Source organism: Lactuca sativa, chromosome 1 (assembly GCF_002870075.4).
Source record: "Lactuca sativa cultivar Salinas chromosome 1, Lsat_Salinas_v11, whole genome shotgun sequence".
Taxonomy (NCBI): domain Eukaryota; kingdom Viridiplantae; phylum Streptophyta; class Magnoliopsida; order Asterales; family Asteraceae; genus Lactuca; species Lactuca sativa.
This window is the reverse complement of record NC_056623.2, coordinates 218,830,222-218,850,234: the sequence shown is the minus strand read 5'-3', so window position 1 is coordinate 218,850,234 and position 20,013 is coordinate 218,830,222.

Here is a 20,013-nt window from a genome sequence, read left to right as displayed (position 1 = left end):
TTAGCCTTAGTGCTCTAAAAGAAAGTCGTAGAATATGTTAAACTAAGAATTTCGATAAAAAGAACGCCCAAATCTGACTTCGTATGAAGAAGTTACGATTTTTCGAAGTTTTGGATTAGCAGTGTACAGCCCGAAATTCGAATATTAGATCGAGCGATTTTTAGCCGACACAACCTAAACGAGAATCGAAGATCTCATTATTAGTAGCGTAACAATAAAAAGACAGACGAAAATGGACATCGGATGAAGAAGTTATGAGATTATAACGGACCAATCCTATCCCGGCCTGTTAAAAATATAACCTTAAAAATAAATTCAAAATTAGTCGACAGAGTCTAAACGAAAGTTGTAGAGTGCGTCTCCACCTACGCATGGATATAAAGAACTTCAAAAACGTAGTTCGTATGAATGAGTTACAAATTATAATAGCATATTTATGTATTAAAATAAAGTATAAATCATATATACGTACACATATATATACATATGTATATATCATTAGAAAGGTATCGACGATGCGGTCATTATAAGAATAATGTTGAGTTCTTTCGACATTAGTTTAGTACAAATATCTTTAAATCTATTTAAAATAGTATTATAAAGGGGTGTTTAGTTGTTTCTATAACTATAAGGTCATTAAGTAATTATGGGGGGTAGTTTTTGTAAATTCAATTACTATAAATAAGAGGCTTGGGCTCTCATATTTCTTGCACCATTCTCTTGATTCAAGAGTCTTTCTCTCCTTATCCCCCGAGCATTTCGGCCCCTCGTGATTCGACTTCTCCTTCTGTAGTTTTAGTATAGTATGGTGAGCGCTGAAGCGCTGCACGAATATTTCTTAGAAAGATTCAGCGACGAAGTTATGCCCGTACAGAGCTCGACTCCTAGCTAAAATCCCTTTCTAAGTAAGTTATGCTTACCCTATTTTAAATATAGTTTATATTTAAAATTAGTATTGTTATTATAAATTGATAATAAATATTTGAGCTATTATTATGACTTATATAATTGCCGTTATAATATCTTTTTAACTACTCGCGGTACGGGAAATCTGGTTTAAAGGGCCGCATAGGGTTGTTGGATTTCAGAAGTGCTATATGCCAAAATGGTCCTGCCCTCCGGTGTTCTATCTCTGGCCCCTGTCTGTACATAGTGGTTGGAAAGTATTGTTTAAACGCTTATATAATAATAATAAGACTAATAATTAGTCACGGTAAATATTAGACTAAAATCTAGTGGTAATAATACTAGGTTTCGTCGAAGGAAATTATTTTAAAGTAAACGAAGCGCTGTCCGAGTACCGAGTCACCATTTTCTCAAGTGAGTGCATAGTTACTTTCATCTTACACATAGATATGAAGTATTTAATATATATTACGTGTTGTGAGTGCATGGTCACCTTCATCTTACACATAGATATGAAGTATTTTATTATAAATTTATGTGCTATGTGTGCATATTGTCTGAATACTTGTTGTCTATGCTAGTGAAAGATTTTTATACATCTTTTAAATGATGTAAACTGTATAAAGTATTTTATATCTACAAGATATGTTGGGTAAAACATGGGTAGATGAATGATGAGGGATAAAAGATGAAATAGAGGAACATTAGTAGCATGGACCTAGTGCCCTATAGGTATACATTGGCATCAGTGGACCTAGTACCCTATAGATGAGCACTGGTAGCTGCGCCACAACCCGTAGATGTTTTAGATCTATGGTAAACGTCCTAGCAGCTGCGCTCTAAGGATAGTATCGGCAGCTGTGCCTAATAGGGAGCCTTATGACCATGACAGTGGCGTTAAAAGGTCAATACCGGCAGAAGCGCCTCATAGGAAATGTCCCAATTCTGGCAGCTGCGCCTAAGTGACAAGATTAGCAGCTGCGCTTGACCAAAGTGTCATTGGCAACAATGGACTTCATGTTGTTTCCTTAGGATGATCCTTAGGAATGAATGAATGAGAAATAGCTGGTTCTTAGGGTAGATCCCTAAGAATAAAGAAGATAATGGGGATGGGTAATTGGGTTGATTGTTTGATTGTTAAAACATAATAAGTATATTATTGTGGGTTGAAAACCCTATGTACTCACCAGGTTTCCCAACCTGACCCACTCAGTTTATTTGTATCACAGGTGTCGATATGAAGTCACATTACACTGAGAGATTTAAAAGAGATGTAGATCACTAGTTTAAATAAATGTAAGTTCTGTTTATGCTTATGTTTCTGTATTGACGATGACATCCCAAATGTTTTTTAAAAGTGAATAAAAATATGTTTCTTTAGAAATGCTTTGATAACGCGATTATCATGTTTTTTGGGAACAAATTCCGCAACATTTTTATTAAAAGAAGTACTCTGATTTTTATAAAGCATAAACAAAATCGGTCTTTTCTGGCCGCGAAAATGGGGATGTCATAGTTGGTATCAGAGCATTAGTTTAAGCAAACTAGGAATATGGATTTATTTCTAGACTTAAACTTAGAATGCTAAGCGATGATTGTGAGGTGTGAGCACTAGTTTATTTTAGGAATTGTGCCTAAAATGCTTTTATGTGCTAAATGCTTGTGCCTGATATGCTGTTATTTTTTCGGATCTATGGTCTGTTTCCGACCGGATTTGGAAATCTTATGTGTTTAGGATTCTAAGCGTTTAACTACGATATTAGAACTAGCATATAAACGTTTCGGAGTGATAAGAATGATTTAAACGTCAATCATAAGTAAAGGTCTAGATTCACCTTATTCGGTGTATAGATCAAGATGGCAAGAACCCGTAGCGGAAACGTGAATGCAAATGGGAGCCGAGATCAACCCCCAGCGATTGAGCAAATGCCGGTTGTGGTAGCCGCTGCTGAGCCAATAACGATGGCTGGAGTGCAAGCGATGATCCAAGCGATGTTGGATCGTCAAATGGAGGAAACTAGACGTTTGCTCCAGCAAAATCGACAGGAAGCGACTATTCAGATCGAACAGCCCGAGTTGAACGAAGGGCAGACTGAGGAAGGAAACTACAGTGGGACTGTTGGTCAAGTCAACCCGCCAATAGTTCGACAAAACAACCAAGATGATGAAGTCGAGAGGAATGGATGCAAGTACAAGGATTTTCTGACTTGCAAGCCATCGACTTTCACTGGAAAGGAGGATCCGATCGGGTTCATGGATTGGATCTCGGAGATGGAATTAGCTTTCATGACGTGCGGTTGCAAGGGAAAACAACAGACCACATTTGCAGTGCGTCAGTTTCGAGGAGGCGGTGTACGATGGTGGAATACCTTGGGAAAGACGTTGAGCCCCAATGAGCCCCTACAACTGACATGGGCAGAATTTCTGGTGCAATTCAAACGTAGGTACTGCTCAGCCCAAAATCTGCTCGAGCTAGAAAACCAATTCCTTACCTTAAAGAAAGGAAGCATGTCTGTTGTTGAATACACCAACAAGTTCACATAGAAGATGGAGTTCGCCTTACGTCTTGTTCCGGATGAGTTGACGAAAATTGACAAGTACGCAAAAGGACTTCCATGGGAATATGCAGTGCCAGTGCGTCAGACACCTACTTTGGAGGCAGCTATCTAGGCTGCCAAGTCGGTTGAGGAGATGATCAAGGGAAGAGCCACCAAAAAGAACGAGGTTGGCGAAAAGAGGAAGTTTGAGGGGTCTGCGAAGCCCGATAAGAGAAGCAAATCCAGTACCAGGAAGGTTAGAGGAGGAGGGAGTGAAGAAAGATGGTGTGAGAAGTGAAAAAAGAAACACTCTGGAAAATGTGGTGAGGAAGTAACTTGTTTCAAGTGTGGGAAGCATGGGCATTATGCCAACGAGTGTAAATTCAATAAAAGGGTGTGTTACGAATGTAATGAGGAAGGGCACTTCAAGCAAGATTTCCCAAATAGAGAGGGGGCTACAAAGCCAAATGTGCCACCAAAGCCAAAGGCGAGAGCATTTCAAATGATCCTTGACGAAGCAGATGACAATGCGAGGATTCAGGAGTGACGGCTTGACATCCAAGGATCGAGTTATGAAGTAGCCATAGAATCGTATGATGTAGCCTGTTAGAGGCATAGTCTAGGGTGAACTTGAACACCTATGTAATAGTTTCGAGGAATAATAAAAAAAACCTTCGTTTTGATATTTGATGTGTTAAGCTGTTATGTGATTTTCTTGTGTGGTGACTTGGAAAACTGCGGGACAATACTTGAGACGAGTATGAGTAGGTGTGAATGGTAGTAGAGGCCTATACTACCGGAAGCACATGACTCACACTTGGATCAGGGAAATTCACAAGGTTACCAAGAAGCTAGTAACTGATTCTGTTTTATTCAAGTATGTCATTACCATCGTTTCGGTAATGACTAAAAAGATTGTTGATATTCCGACCCTAGTGGTCATATCGAATTGAGTCCGACTACGATGAGTATGTTGCGTGGTTCAGGGAACCAAGTTCGATGTAGCGTCCGACTTAAACCAAACAATTGAAATCAAAGTGATCAATAGAAGTATCGTGTTCGTTGTTAAAGAAGTTGGTTGCTAGAAACGCTACATGTTAAAGTGTGATTATATCACATTAGAACATGAAGGAAGGCATAGTCTGTTTTAGAATCTAACTCTAAGAGACCTAAGTCTAAATGTGCATCACATGATGATAGGTCATAATTTGGAGTCTAGCCTGAGCTAGAGAGCAGGTGCACGGTCGACTACTGCTTACAGTCAATGAGTCTAACAGATAGAGTTGAAGGAATATAGAAGATATAATTATTACCTAGGATGAAGAGATGAAGTATGGAGTCATTATACGAGCCCTATTTCGTTGATGATTCCGGGACGTAATCATCCAAAGGGGGAGATAATTGTAACGCCCGCAGATCCGGGCTAGTCAATTTAGAGGCAATAGGGGTCGAAAACGACTTTTCGACAAAAATATTATTTAGAATAAATAATCTTAACCAAGTTGTAGAATATTTCACAGGGTTTCTGTACATATAAAGAACGCCGAAATCCGAGTTATAATGAAGAAGTTATGACCCGTCGAAGTTTCGCGTCGGAACCGGCACGACGTCGGGAAGCGTGAATAGTAAATTTATGATAGAGCGAGATTTAGCCTTAGTGGTCTAAACGAAAGTCGTAGAATATGTTAAACTAAGAACTTTGATAAAAAGAACGCCCAAATCTGACTTCGTATGAAGAAGTTACGATTTTTCGAAGTTTCGGATTAGCAGTATACAGCCCGAAATTCGAATATTAGATCGAGCGATTTTTAGCCGACACAACCTAAACGAGAATCGAAGATCTCATTATTAGTAGCGTAACAATAAAAAGACAGATGAAAATGGACATCAGATGAAGAAGTTATGAGATTATAACGGACCAATCTTGTCCCAGCCTGTTAAAAATATAACTTTAAAAATAAATTCAAAATTAGTCGACGGAGTCTAAACGAATGTTGTAGAGTGCGTCTCCACCTACGCATGGATATAAAGAACGTCAAAAATAGAGTTCGTATGAACGAGTTACAAATTATAATAGCATATTTACGTATTAAAATAAAGTATAAATCATATATACGTACACATATATATACATATGTATATATCATTAGAAAGGTATCGACGATGCGGTCATTATAAGAATAATGTTGAGTTCTTTCGACATTAGTTTAGTACAAATATCTTTAAATCTATTTAAAATAGTATTATAAAGGGGTGTTTAGTTGTTTATATAACTATAAGGTCATTAAGTAATTATGGGGGGTAGTTTTTGTAAATTCAATTACTATAAATAAGAGGCTTAGGCTTTCATATTTCTTGCACCATTCTCTTGATTCAAGAGTCTTTCTCTCCTTATCCCCCGAGCATTTCGGTCCCTCGTGATTCGACTTCTCTTTCTGTAGTTTTAGTATAGTAAGGTGAGCGCTAAAGCGCTGCACGAATCTTTCTTAGAAAGATTCAGCGACGAAGTTCTGCCCCTACAGAGCCCGACTCCTAGCTAAAATCCCCTTGTAAGTAAGTTATGCTTACCCTATTTTAAATATAGTTTATATTTAAAATTAGTATTATTATTATTATAAATTTCTAATAAATATTTGAGCTATTATTATGACTTATATAAGTGTCATTATAATATCTTTTTAACTACTCGCGGTACGGGGAATCTGGTTTAAAGGGCCGCATAGGGTTGTTGGATTTCAGAAGTGCTATATGCCAAAATGGTCTTGCCCTCCGGTGTTTTATGTTTGACCCCTGTCTGTACATAGTGGTTGGAAAGTATTGTTTAAACGCTTATATAATAATAATACTAAGACTAATAATTAGTCACGGTAAATATTAGACTAAAATCTAGTGGTAATAATACTAGGTTTCGTCGAAGGAAATTATTTTAAAGTAAACGAAGCGTTGTCCGAGTACCGAGTCACCACCTTCTCAAGTGAGTGCATAGTTACTTTCATCTTACACATAGATATGAAGTATTTAATATATATTACGTGTTGTGAGTGCATGGTCCCTTTCATCTTACACATAGATATGAGGCATTTTATTATAAATTTACGTGCTATGTGTGCATATTGTCTGAATACTTGCTGTCTATGCTGGTGAAAGATTTTTATACATGTTTTAAATGATGTAAACTGTATAAAGTATTTTATATCTACAAGATATGTTGGGTAAAACATGGGTAGATGAATGATGAGGGATAAAAGCTGAAATAGAGGAACATTAGTAGCATGGACCTAGTGCCCTATAGGTATACATTGGCACCAGTGGACCTAGTACCCTATATATGAGCACTGGCAGCTGCGCCACAACCCGTAGATGTTTTAGATCTACGGTAAATGTCCTAGCAGCTGCGCTCTAAGGATAGTATCGGCAGCTGCGCCTAATAGGGAGCCTTATGACCATGAAAGTGGCATTAAAAGGTCAATACCGGCAGAAACGCCTCATAGGAAATGTCCCAATTCTGGCAGCTGCGCCTAAGTGACAAGATTAGCAGCTGTGCTTGACCAAAGTGTCATTGGCAACAATGGACTTTATGTTGTTTCCTTAGGATGATCCTTAGGAATGAATGAATGAGAAATAGCTGGTTCTTAGGGTAGATCCTTAAGAATAAAGAAGATAATGGGGATGGGTAATTGGGTTGATTGTTTGATTGTTAAAACATAATAAGTATATTATTGTAGGTGGAAAACCCTATGTACTCACCAGGTTTCCCAACCTGACCCACTCAGTTTATTTGTATCACAGGTGTCGATATGAAGTCACATTACACTGAGAGATTTAAAAGAGATGTAGATCACTAGTGTAAATAAATGTAAGTTCTGTTTATGCTTATGTTTTTGTATTGACGATGACATCCCAAATGTTTTTAAAAGTGAATAAAAATATGTTTCTTTAGAAATGCTTTGATAACGCGATTATCATGTTTTTCTGGGAACAAATTCCGCAACATTTTTATTAATAGAAGTACTCTGATTTTTATAAAGCATAAACAAAATCGGTGTTTTCTGGCCGCGAAAATGGGGATGTCATACATAATATGATTATGCTATATGTTCATGATATGTTATATCCAGTTTACTCCGGACTTCGGTCCGATGCCGGGAGGGGCCCGATGTAATGGGCGGGGCCCGAGTTATTCAGGACTTCGGTCTGATGCCGGGCGGGGCCCGATGTAGTGGGCGAGGCCCAAGTTATTCCGGACTTCGGTCTGATGCTGGGCGGGGCCCGATGTAGTGGGCGGGGCCCAGTATGTGTTATCTGTATTATGGTATGATATTTGGTAGTATGGGGGAGCTCACTAAGCTTTGTGCTTATAGTTTCAATCTTGGTTTCAGGTACTTCCGCAAGCAAAGGGAAGAGCTCGGGATGATGGCATTGCACACACCACACTTTCAGCTTTTGTCCTGGGAGTTCATTTCAGTTACCATGCTATGTTGGTACAGGTCTTTTGTTATGACACATCTATTATAACTTTTTGGGATTTATGACGTAGGATTTCATGATATATTATGTGACAACCCAAGTTGTCCCGTTACATTTCCCCGTTACCGTTAACGGAATATCCCATTGTATAAAAGTTTCGTTAATTAGAGGGCGTCAATTTAATAAACATTCCATTGTGTTACATTTAGCATGCCGTTAAGTCGTGATAAAAGGAAATAAAAACACAGGACACACATTTCCATTTATTGGGAAAATGTCAAGTTTTATTATTACGACCACTAAATCGGGTGCGACCAAAAGCCCCGTTTAACGGCAGTATCGGGTAAAATTCCACTGACCCCCGACTGAGAAACCCATATAAGGGTGAGTGGAGTCCATTGGAGAATTTTTACACACTCTCTCTATACTCTCTCTCTAGGCCCGTTTTCGCCCCGAATCCGCAACCAAACGCTTCCAGATTGTAAGTCCACTTGGCCTAGCGTATTCTAAACATATTGATTCATGTTTATAGCCCAAAAATCATCCAAGAAGGCATGGTATAAGGAGTTTACGGCCCAGGAACATTCTAGGGCCGTAAACCCCTAAAATGGTGCCAAACATGCCTTTAAACTTGTCCATAAACTTGGAAATAATTAGGGGATATAGCCTAGGGGTGTTTAAACACTAAAATGCATGGATTTAGGACTCAAACAAGAGTTTACGGCTCAAGCACAAGCTTAGGCCGTAAACTCCTCAAAATCATGTCAAAATGTCCCAAAAACACTCCCAAACTCATCCTAGGGCTTATTACATAATTTAGGGACTTATCCTCTTGAGTTTAGACCCTTGAAACACTTCAAAATGATTTATTAAAAGGAGTTTATAGCCCAGACAATGGTCAAGGCCGTAAACATCCTTAAACATGCCCAAAAATATGGTTTTGCCTCCCAAATGACCATAGGCTATTTCTATAACATACTAGGAGGGGATTTAAGGGCTTAAACTCAAGAAAATGAGGGATTTCTTGGATTTTACGGCCCAAGCATTTATCTAGGCCGTAAACTCCCCAAACCCCCTCAAATGTTGGTTTTAATCACCCAAAATAGCATCAAACATCATAGAAAAATCCTAGAAAGGCAATAGGGGCTTTAAAATTCCCAAAACTCTAAGGATTAGAGTTTACGGCCGTAAACTCCTTTGGGAGGGGTCCTTTGGCCATAAACTCATGGAACATACCCTTAGAGGCCTCAAACCCACTCATGCCTTTTAGGAAAAGTGCTTGGAATAATTCTATGAACAAGCTAGAAGCATCAAACACCCAAGAATTTGACCTTGGGAGTTTACGGCCGTAAACTCCCTTAGGTTGGGTCGTAAACTCCTTGTTTGGTCCATGTTGATGCTTTAAATTCATTCACACACTTGATATTTGATTTTAGCAAAATTCCACAACTGATAGGAGACCCTTAGCACCCTTAAACGCTACCCGGGACCCCAAACACTCAACCAAAAGTGTTTTCCACTCCTTTGAGTGTGTATAATTGTTTAATTAGTATATTATATGCTAATTGTATGTGAACATATGTTATCATATGTTAAATAGGTCATAGTGTGTGTTCAAGTCCTTGCGTGACACCGAACGCCCAAACGGCACTTCCGTCGGACCTACTTACACCAGGTGAGTTCATACCCCTGAATGAACCTTTTAAAAATGCTTTTAAATGTTTTTATAGGGGGGGATTACAAGTTAAACATGCCAGTTATCATATCAATCACATGTGATTGATAACCCGCATGCACAAGATTTTACCACTGTACATTGTTTTACCGAGTAGGACACTGTAAATGGCTTTCAAAAAGGGTTTTTAAATTGTTCAAGTTCTTACTTTCATAGCTTATCGAAGATTCATTTTCAAACTGATTTATAAAAGATTCCCAACGATTTCTAAAGGTTTTCACACCTATTTTATCAAAGAATACAAATGCGATTTTCCTGAGTAATAAAATTTTCAAAGGTTTTCATGAATACTTTTAATTGTTAATTATTTCCACTTCGCTTATACTTATTTTATACTCCTACTCTGTAATGCTTTCGCTTATATCTGATGACGCTTATACTTATTCACGCTCTTACTTAGCGAGGCGATTCTTCTTCACTTATACTTGATAACGACTCTACTTCACTTATACTTGATACGCTTTTGCTTCACTTATTGTCGCCTCTACTTCATGATACGCTTATACTTGTTCGACACTTATACTTCACTTGCGACCGCTTCTACTTCACTTGATAGACACTTCTACTTCACAAGGATCACTTCTACTTGAAACGCACTCAGTCTTAGTTAGATGTATGTCTGTACTTATATAGGTATATATAAGTAATGATTGAAAGACTTAGAAAGGCTCGTCTGCCATATTTCCTTTTCTTCGTTAAGATGTGGTCTGGTGGGATTGGGTAGCCTTCCGAAGGTCGTTTGGTTCATTAGTTATATACTATGTATATGAGTATGGACATACAGGAAATTCTCTAGTCGAGTCAGTTAAGAGTCTCTACCTCTATTCTACACTTACTTAGAAACACACTACCCACTGTTTGGAAGTCTCTACCTCTAGTATATCACTTTCATTAGAAACCCACTATTTGGGATGCATCTTCAGGACACGACCTTCTCCGTCTTCTAGTTGGTAACCAAAGTCTCCTGTAGGGAGAGCGGACATTGTGTGTATAGATCTATACGGGATTGACACCCCCGCACCCTGACTGCTAGCTACAGTCCACGGCTCACCAAGCCAAGGGGTGACAAATGTCACATTATATAGATGCTTGTAGGGCGTCTGGAACTCTAGTCAGTATGGTTACGAGTATCGTGGGTTACCTTATAATTCATGGCTTTAAGGTAACAGTATTTTCGTCAGCAATTTACACTGTATGCTGATGTTGCTTTTCAGAGTCACACTGTTTTGACCTTGCTAGACGTATCTTTCATTTGATAGTGTCTGGGGTCTATAGTCTCTGTTTCGACCTTGCTAGCTGTATCTTTCATTTGATACTGTCTGGGGTCTATAGTCTTTGTTTTGACCTTGCTAGACGTATCTTTCATTTGATACTGATTGGGGTCTGTAGTCTTTGTTTTGACCTTGCTAGACGTATCTTTCATTTGATACTGACTGGGGTTTGTAGTCTTTGTTTTGACCTTGCGAGATGTACCTTTCATTTGGTATCATTTTCGGTCTATATTCACTGTTCTAGACCTTACCAGCTGTACCTTTCATTTGGTACCTTCTGGGGTCTGTGTCTCCCCTTTGTTAGACTGAACCAGACGTGTCGTTAATGCGATACCCTCCTGGAGTCTATGATTCTTTGCATTAGTCAGCAAGTCCTCACTGCTGAAGCATATGTTATTCCCTGATGTCTCTTGCTTTCTTTAATAATCAAATTCAGTATTTTGATAATAATAGCAATTAAGGGAAAACTACCTCTTACCACAATACACTGAACAGTCTTGGTAGAAGGCTGCTTTATTTAAAGAAAATATAGGATTTTGTGGAAAGAACACTGATGCACTGAAAACACTTAAACTCCTACTTATTAAAGTTATTTGACTAAATGACACTAAATACTTATGAACTCACCAGCATTTGTAAAAATGCTGATACTCGCTTTTCAAATAACTTGTAACCTCAGGTCAGCAATTAGACAGGTACATCCTCGGAGCTGCTGATGAAGATGGCTTAAGTACCTTGCTGCACTTTATATATGTTGCTTGTATTACTTTGATACTATGTAATGTAACCATGTAAAATTATTACTATTAATGCAATGTTTTGTTGTACTTTGATTACTATATGCATGTGTTGTGATACTTGACATGACGTCATCCACCCCAGAACGTTTCCGCCGTTCCGGTTTTGGGGTGTGACATATTATAAATGGTTGATATCTTTAGTATTATTTAAACAAAAGTTTTGGGTCGTATTTTGGGTTGTTACAAGTTGGTATTAGAGCCTTGGTTTGAGGGATTCGGGCGCACTCCCGAGTGTGTCTGAACTCAAACTAAGGAAGTGGTATAAAGTTTTCAAGAGAAAAATGTTGATTACAAAAGAATTTTGGGAAAAGAAAACAATTTTAGAAAAAAAAAATATAAAGAAAAGAGTTTTAGAAAAAGCAAAAAGAGTTTTGAAAAGAGAAAAGGGCATGGTGCATGCAATCAACCGAGCTCATGTAAGTACTCCCAAATTACCCATACAAGTTTATGTTATGATTGTCAGTTTCAGTTTCAGTAGAATAGCATGCTAGAATAGGACTAAGGGTCTAGGAGGATGCCTTATGTGCCTGCTATATGTGTTTCAACGTTATGAGAATCGCATGCTAGTATTGAGTAGACAGTAGTTGGATAGCCTGTTTAGGTTATGCCTGATAGTATGAGCTTAGCATTGTATGCTAGCACAATTTCTCATTATGAGAATAGATTTGCTTGAGTAGTTTCCTGTGTCCGAATGCTACTTGTTTTGTGCTTTGTAGGACTCTGAGTGATGGCAGTTAGCCGTTAGGTGAATATGTCACGTCACATGTGATCCGGGTTGAATAATCTCAGAGTGCTGGATTTGGCCCTATTGCGCAGCTCTTGTTTGAGTCTAACCGTTGTAGGGACGAGTCTTTTACTCAAAGGATTATCTGAGCCTCGTCACATGTGATTGTATTAAGGTGATGGCTAATTAGCATTACGGGGAGGCCTTCAGAAGCTGAGGGCTGGATTAGGTGGAGTCAGAGAATTCCTTAGGGCAAGCCTAGGATGAGAGTAGCAGAGATTAGTAGTAGTAGAAGTGACATGGTGGAGTCGGGGCAGTACTTGAGGAAAGTACGGATAAATGTGGAAGGTAGTATGGGCTCGTACTACTGAAAGCAGGGAAGTTGCAGTAGTAGCGATCTTTAAAAATATATCAGTGATTTTGACGTTTGTCGTGATGTGTTTTCAGAATGGTGGTTTTACGCCTTAGACCAACAGTCGGCAGTTTAGGTGCCGGAGAGGGATCAGGACCAGGCCCGGAGGCCGGGAAGTTGGACGAGAAGACTAGGGAGTTTCTCTCTTTAGAGATTACTTGCATCATACTTGAGCAGACTCCTGTGATCTTTGGTTCGATCAAGGAGGGCATTTTAGAGTTGATGGACGAGAGGTTGAGCACTTTCCGTGTTGAGGTGGCGGCTATGATGGGGTCGCCCACACTCACCTTCAGGGAGTTCCGGGCTTGTGGAGCTCCAGATTACCATGCGGCGCGAGATCCCATTGCAAGTACTAGGTGGTTAGTGGATGTCGCCAATGCATTCCTCACTAGCAAATGTCCCGAGGGGGACAAGGTAAGACTAGCATCCTGTCTTCTGAAGGACATGGCATGAGATTAGGCATGCTATCGGAGATGACACAGCTATTGATGCGATGACCTGGGCTGATTTTTCTACCAGGTTCTGAGCCGAGTTTGCACCGGTTATCGAGGTGCAACAGTTAGCCAGGGAGTTTCAGGATCTCACCCAGACTACAGAGACAGTGGCGGAGATTACTGCCAAGTTCAGGGAGAGGGCTCTTCTCGTTCCTCAGTACGCAGATGATGAGGAAATGAAGAAGGACCGTTATCATGAGATGTTGCGGAGTGATATCCGCCAGTTTGTGAGCCGCTCCAGCTATAAAACGCTGGATGACATGATTGCTAGGGCTTGTGAGAGAGAGATTGATCTAGATATAGAGAAGAAGAGGAAGCCAGAGGCGATATCTGGCACTGGGAGTTTGGGAAAAAAGCCAAGGTGTTGGATCATAGGTCCACGGGACAACAAAGCCACAATCGGTGTGACAAGTGTGGGAGAGTGCACGATGGGGTGTGCAATGCAAGGAGTCCCGACTGCTTTAAGTGCGGCCAGACTGGGCACATGAGCAGAGATTGTATAGCTACTACTACCACCACCACATCAACATATCTGATTTGCTTTCATTGCAATCAGAGGGGACATAAAAAGTCCCAGTGTCCGAGCTTAGTCGCAGCAGGGAAGGTATCGGCACCTGCCCCTGCTACTTTAAGGATTACGGACGGTCGTCAGGGCCAGGCTGAGGTGCCAGTGGCGAAGAGTAGAGCTTTTTAGATGACAATAGAGGAGGCGCGAGTGACTCTAGACGTAGTGACGGGTATATATTTTTCCCTTATTTCTGCATTTATTATTGATCGTTTCTTATGGTTATATGTTTTGTATAGGGTCGTTCTCAGTAAACGGCATATCAGCCACAATATTGTTTGATTCGGGGGCTACCCGATCATTCGTCTATCTTGCGCGTCACAAGAGGTTTAGCAGAGCTCCAGGGAAGATGGATTGTCCACTTGAGGTTGAGATAGTAGCTGACAGGACCGTTAGGGTTACGAGAGTACACATAGGATGTTCCCTTTAGTTGTCCGATGAGCAGTTTCCGGTAGACTTAGTCCGTATTCCTTTGCGAGGGAATAAGGTGATGGGTTTGAGCCATAAGAACTTTCCTATGTGCACATGCAAACCCTAATGCTTGGATCTAGATTTCTCTAATTGAACATGCAATGTATCAAAGACTTTGATTGATAGATCTAGTGTAAACATTCAATTCATAACATATGAAATCAGATCTAAAGGAATACCTTGAGTTGCTTGCTTGAATCTTCTTGTCTTTCGAGCTTAGAGTCATAATTGTCACTCCTCTAATGGCTTACAAACACCAACTATCAAGAGGATGATAAGAGAGAGGGAAGAGGGTGAGAAGATCGGCTCTAGGGTTTCTTGAGATGCAAGAGTGTCGATTTCCTCCACCCAAAGGGTCTATATATACTATTGGCTACTAGGGTTACACCTTATCTCTGAATTTATTATTGATCGTTTCTTATGGTTATATGTTTTGTATAGGGTCGTTCTCAGTGAACGTCATATCAGCTACAGTATTGTTTGATTCGGGGGCTACCCGATCATTCGTCTATCTTGCGCGTAGCAAGAGGTTTAGCAGAGCTGCAGGGGATATGGATTGTCCACTTGAGGTTGAGATAGCAGCTGATAGGACCGTTAGGGTTACGAGGGTACACATAGGATGTTCCCTTCAGTTGTTCGATGACCAGTTTCCGATAGACTTAGTCCTTATTCCCCTATGAGGGAATAAGGTGATGGGTTTGAGCCATAAGAACTTTCCTATGTGCACATGCAAACCCTAATGTTTGGATCTAGGTTTCTCTAATTGAACATGCCATGTATCCAAGACTTTGATTGATAGATCTAATGTAAACATTAAATTCATAACATATGAAATCATATCTAAAGGAATACCTTGAGTTGCTTGCTTGAATCTTCTTGTCTTTGGAGCTTAGAGTCACAATTGTCACTCCTCTAATGGCTTACAAACACCAACTAGCAAGAGGATGATAAGAGAGAGGGAAGAGGGTGAGAAGATCGGCTCTAGGGTTTCTTGAGATGCAAGAGTGCCGATTTCCTCCACCCAAAGGGTCTATATATACTATTGACTACTAGGGTTACACCTTAAACCATAATTGAATAACTTAGGCCCTAAGCAATCCAATAATCCCTATAGACTAGGCCTTGGACGATTTCTAGGTTTCTCCAAACCCGAAAATCGTCCACCCCCTTATCCATTGAGATTCATAGCCCAAAATACAACTATCACACATTTGTCAGTTTATGCCCCTTTATTCAATTAACCTCTTTAAGTCACCAAATTAATTCCTAATTAATTTATGACTTATATTAATTAAATAACAATATTATTATTCCTTCTATTAATAATATTTCTTCTCTCATTATAAATCATCCTGTCAAGTTGCTATGGTGAAGGCAACCCAAAAGGACCATGCACAACTGGGTCAAATACTTGCCAAATATAGTTACATCCTTAGACATTATTCCAACAGTCTCCCACTTGGATAAGTCCAGTAACTATATACACAAGCACAATCCGATTAGCAATCGTAGCTCTCAAAGACGCTGTCAAACTCAGATCTTATCAGTCCTATCCTTTAGATAAGAGATCGTACAGTCCTCAGTTCAGATATCATGCGGACACAATCATAGTCTAACGTTTAGTTTCTCGATCTCATCTTTATTCGATATAGAACTTAACCGAACACATCAATTCAGTTCTGAACGGGCCCGGCACATAAGTCAAATCAAATCATCGAGCGGCCGAGATATCGCTTTTACCCTCTTAAGATAAAAGTAGCAGATAAACTTCGACTTATATGCATTTAGTTATTCACCAATCAATCATACATAACAATGCGTTTTATAACATCAACTTACTTATGTGGTTTCGCATCATCAATGTACAACCAATTAACAAATAACAAACCATATATCTAAGTTTTAAGACCATATGATATTATCATCTTGCGATCACTTACAATATATATATATATATATATATATATATATATATATATACCTTAAAGTGATTCCAGCAAATGCGGGTTTGTTCCAATGCTCAAAACTAGTTCATAAGCACTCATGAACGTTGTAGCAAACCTTTGCTATGTCTAATATCATTTAGACAATCTACATACCAATTCATGACAATCTTATATCATATCTACTTCCAACATATGAACGATTGTGGACCATTCGAATAATTTGATTATTCTTAAGAACTTAATTATTCTGGAAGTCAAAACATGCAAAGTGAAACAATAGTTAAATAATTAACATAAGACAATAACTTTACTTATAAATAATATTCATTTATTTAATCATCAAATGTCAATTACATTTATCTATTATAAGTTTCTAAAACTATCTAATCTAAACTAATATCATCCTTCAGCCCAATACTCCTAACATGCTGCATGTGCTTAACCCTACTCAGTCCCTTTGTAAGCGGATCTGCTGGGTTATCTTCTGATGATATCCTCTTAACCACGAGATGTCCTTCTTCTACTCGATGTCTAATAAAGTGATATTTTCTGTCGCTATGACGAGATCTACCATGATCCCTCGGTTCCTTTGTCAAGGCAACCGCTCCTTTGTTATCACAGGAAATTTCCATAGGCTCCTTTATGGCAGGTACAACTCCAAGATCACCAATGAAGTTCTTCAACCATATTGCCTCCTTCGATGCTTCTCTTGCTGCAATGTACTCTAATTCGCACGTTGAATTAGCTACGGTTTCCTACTTGGAACTTTTCCAAGTTACTGCTCCTCCATTAAGGGTAAAGACCCAGCCCGACTACGAACAATAGTTGTCCCTGTCGGTCTGAAAGCTGGCGTCACTATACCCTCGCACCTTTAAGTCATCACTCCCTTCGAGGACTAAAAACCATTCCTTGGTCCTCGTAAGGTACTTAAGGATATTCTTGACCGGAATCCAATGGGCTCTACCAGGGTTCCCTTGATATCTACTAACCATGCTCAAAGAAAAGGCTACATCAGGGCGAGTACAAGTCATAACATACATGATTGAGCCAACTGCGGAAGTGTAAGGTACTCGGCTCATCTCTGCTATCTCGGCTTCGGTACTAGGACTTTGAGTCTTACTCAAATTGGCATTACTTTGTATCGGTAATTCTCCCTTCTTCGAATTCTCCATACTAAAATGTTTCAGTACTTTATCTAAGTAAGTGTTCTGACTAAGTCCTATTAGTCTCTTACTTCGTTCTCTCACTAACCTTATTCCCAAGATATAGAAAGCCTCTCTGAGGTCCTTCATAGCGAAGCACTTCCTGAGCCAGGACTTAACCTCCTGCAGTGTCGAGACGTCGATTCCTATGAGTAGTATGTCATCGACATACAAAACAAGGAAGCTGACTATACTCCCACTGGCTTTGACATATACACATGATTCATCTTCACTTCGTACAAATCTAAACTCTTTGACTTTCTCATCGAAGCAAAGATTCCATCTGCGAGACGCTTGCTTAAGCCCATAAATGGACTTCTCAAGCTTGCACACTCTATTTGGATGCTTTGTATTGACAAAACCCTCTGGCAGAGCCATGTAAACATCCTCAGCTAACTTCCCATTAAGGAAAGCTGTCTTGACATCCATCTGTCATATCTCATAATCATGAAATGCAGCTATGGCTAGCATCGCCCTAATAGACTTTATTTTCGCAACTGGTGAGAAGGTCTCATCATAGTCAACTCCGGGAGTTTGAGTAAAGTCCATCGAAACCAATCACGCCTTATATGTGTGTACATTCCCATCCACGTCAGTCTTCTTCTTGAAGATCCATTTGCACCCAACGGTCTTACGTCCGGGCACATTATCAACCAAATTCCAAACTTGGTTGTCATACATGGATTGAATCTTGCTGTCCAGTGCCTCTTTCCATTTTGTAGACTCCGGGCTGCCATGGCTTCCTTATAGCTATTAGGTTCATCTAGATTTATTAGTCTACCATCACTAATATACGTGTCCCCTTCGGTAGTAATATGAAAACCCAAAGCGAGTCTCTGATATCTTGTGTTGTATTTCAGAGAGACGTCATGGTGGGGATGCGCCACAGCCAAGGGACTAGTAGAGGGGGTGTGAGCTACGAGGAGCTCCGCTAGATGATTCATGATGAGGTGGCTGTTGCCATCCACGCTGAGATTCCAGAGATGTTCGGGTCTATCAAGACCACCCTGATAGAGACATTTGACGAGAGATACGCTGCTCTTTCTGATGCTGCTGTTGCTACGGCCACTGCAGCTGTAGCTGCGGCTAGACCGCAGGGTGGTGATGCGTTGCTGTTCCGAGAGTTCAGCAACACAAAACAACCAGAGTTTGATGGGACCCAGGACCCGATTGCAGCAATGAGGTGGATTTCAGACATCGAGGGGTGTTTCTTCACCTACTCATCTCCAGAGCATTTGAGAGTCCGGTTCGCATTGAACCAGCTTCGCTTGGGAGCGAAGGACTGGTGAAAATTTATGACGACACATTATTCGCCTGTTGAGCTTGCTGCAGTGACTTGGGAGAGGTTTACTGCTATGTTCCGAGATGAGTACGTTCCCCCGGTGGAGAGGGAGCGTTTGGCCAAGGAGTTTCTGACCCTCGAGTAGGGTACTGAGTATGTCACAGTGATTACGAGGATGTTCCATGAGTGGGTGATGTTCTGCCCTGAGCACGTGTCCTCCAAGCAGGAACATATGAGCCGATATCTGAGCATTTTGAGGAGGGATATATGGTAGTTCGTGGAGAACTCAACGTACCGTACATTTGCTAAGATTCAAGAAAATGCCCGGAAGAGAGAGATAGAGTTGGAGACTCAGGCTAGGGAGGAGGCTGAGTCTCAGGGGAGGGATCGGCGACCGGCGCAGTCTCAGCTGGCAGCCAAGCGGGCCAAGACCGCTGATTCAAGATCTGGGATTCAGAAGGGCCGTACTTGTGGAAAGTGCGACAAGAGCCATGATGGGGTGTGCAAAGCGGGGTCTTGCTGCGAATGTGGCAAGGAGGGGCATATGGCCAAGGATGTTGGATTAATGTCTAAGTCCATAACTATATTTGGTATATACTTGACCCGACCCGACATGGTCCATTTGGGTTGCACTTCACCGACACAATTTATATGGATAATCTTTTGAGAATAGTATGTTTATGATTAATATTAATATATTATAAGTTCTAATATATTAATATGGAATCATATTATTTAATTAGTATTGATCAAGAATTAATTTATAATTAATTAAGTGATCAAAAGGAACTAATTAAATATGGACTCTTATATATATGGAATGGGCCAAGTTCATTTAGGTTGGGCTAAGCTTTCATGGATAGTCCATGGAGTGTTTAACCCATGGATCCTAGGAAATGAAAGGTCATGGGTATTAGGGTTTAACCTTAATCCTCCATACTATATAAAGATGTCCTTGGTTGGTGAAATTGGCACTAGTGTGGATACACTAAGAGGGCTAGCCGATTTCACTAGTAAGAACCAAGTACTCATATTCTCTAAAGTCTTCCAAGGTGTCTTGGTGATTTGTGATTCCACTTGAGGCTTCCACACTATTGGGGCTAAGCTCTTAAAGCTTGAAGACATCAAGCTACATCAAAAGGTATGTCATCTAACTAGTACTTTGTAGATTAAGAACATCATAATATGCTAGTTAGGATTA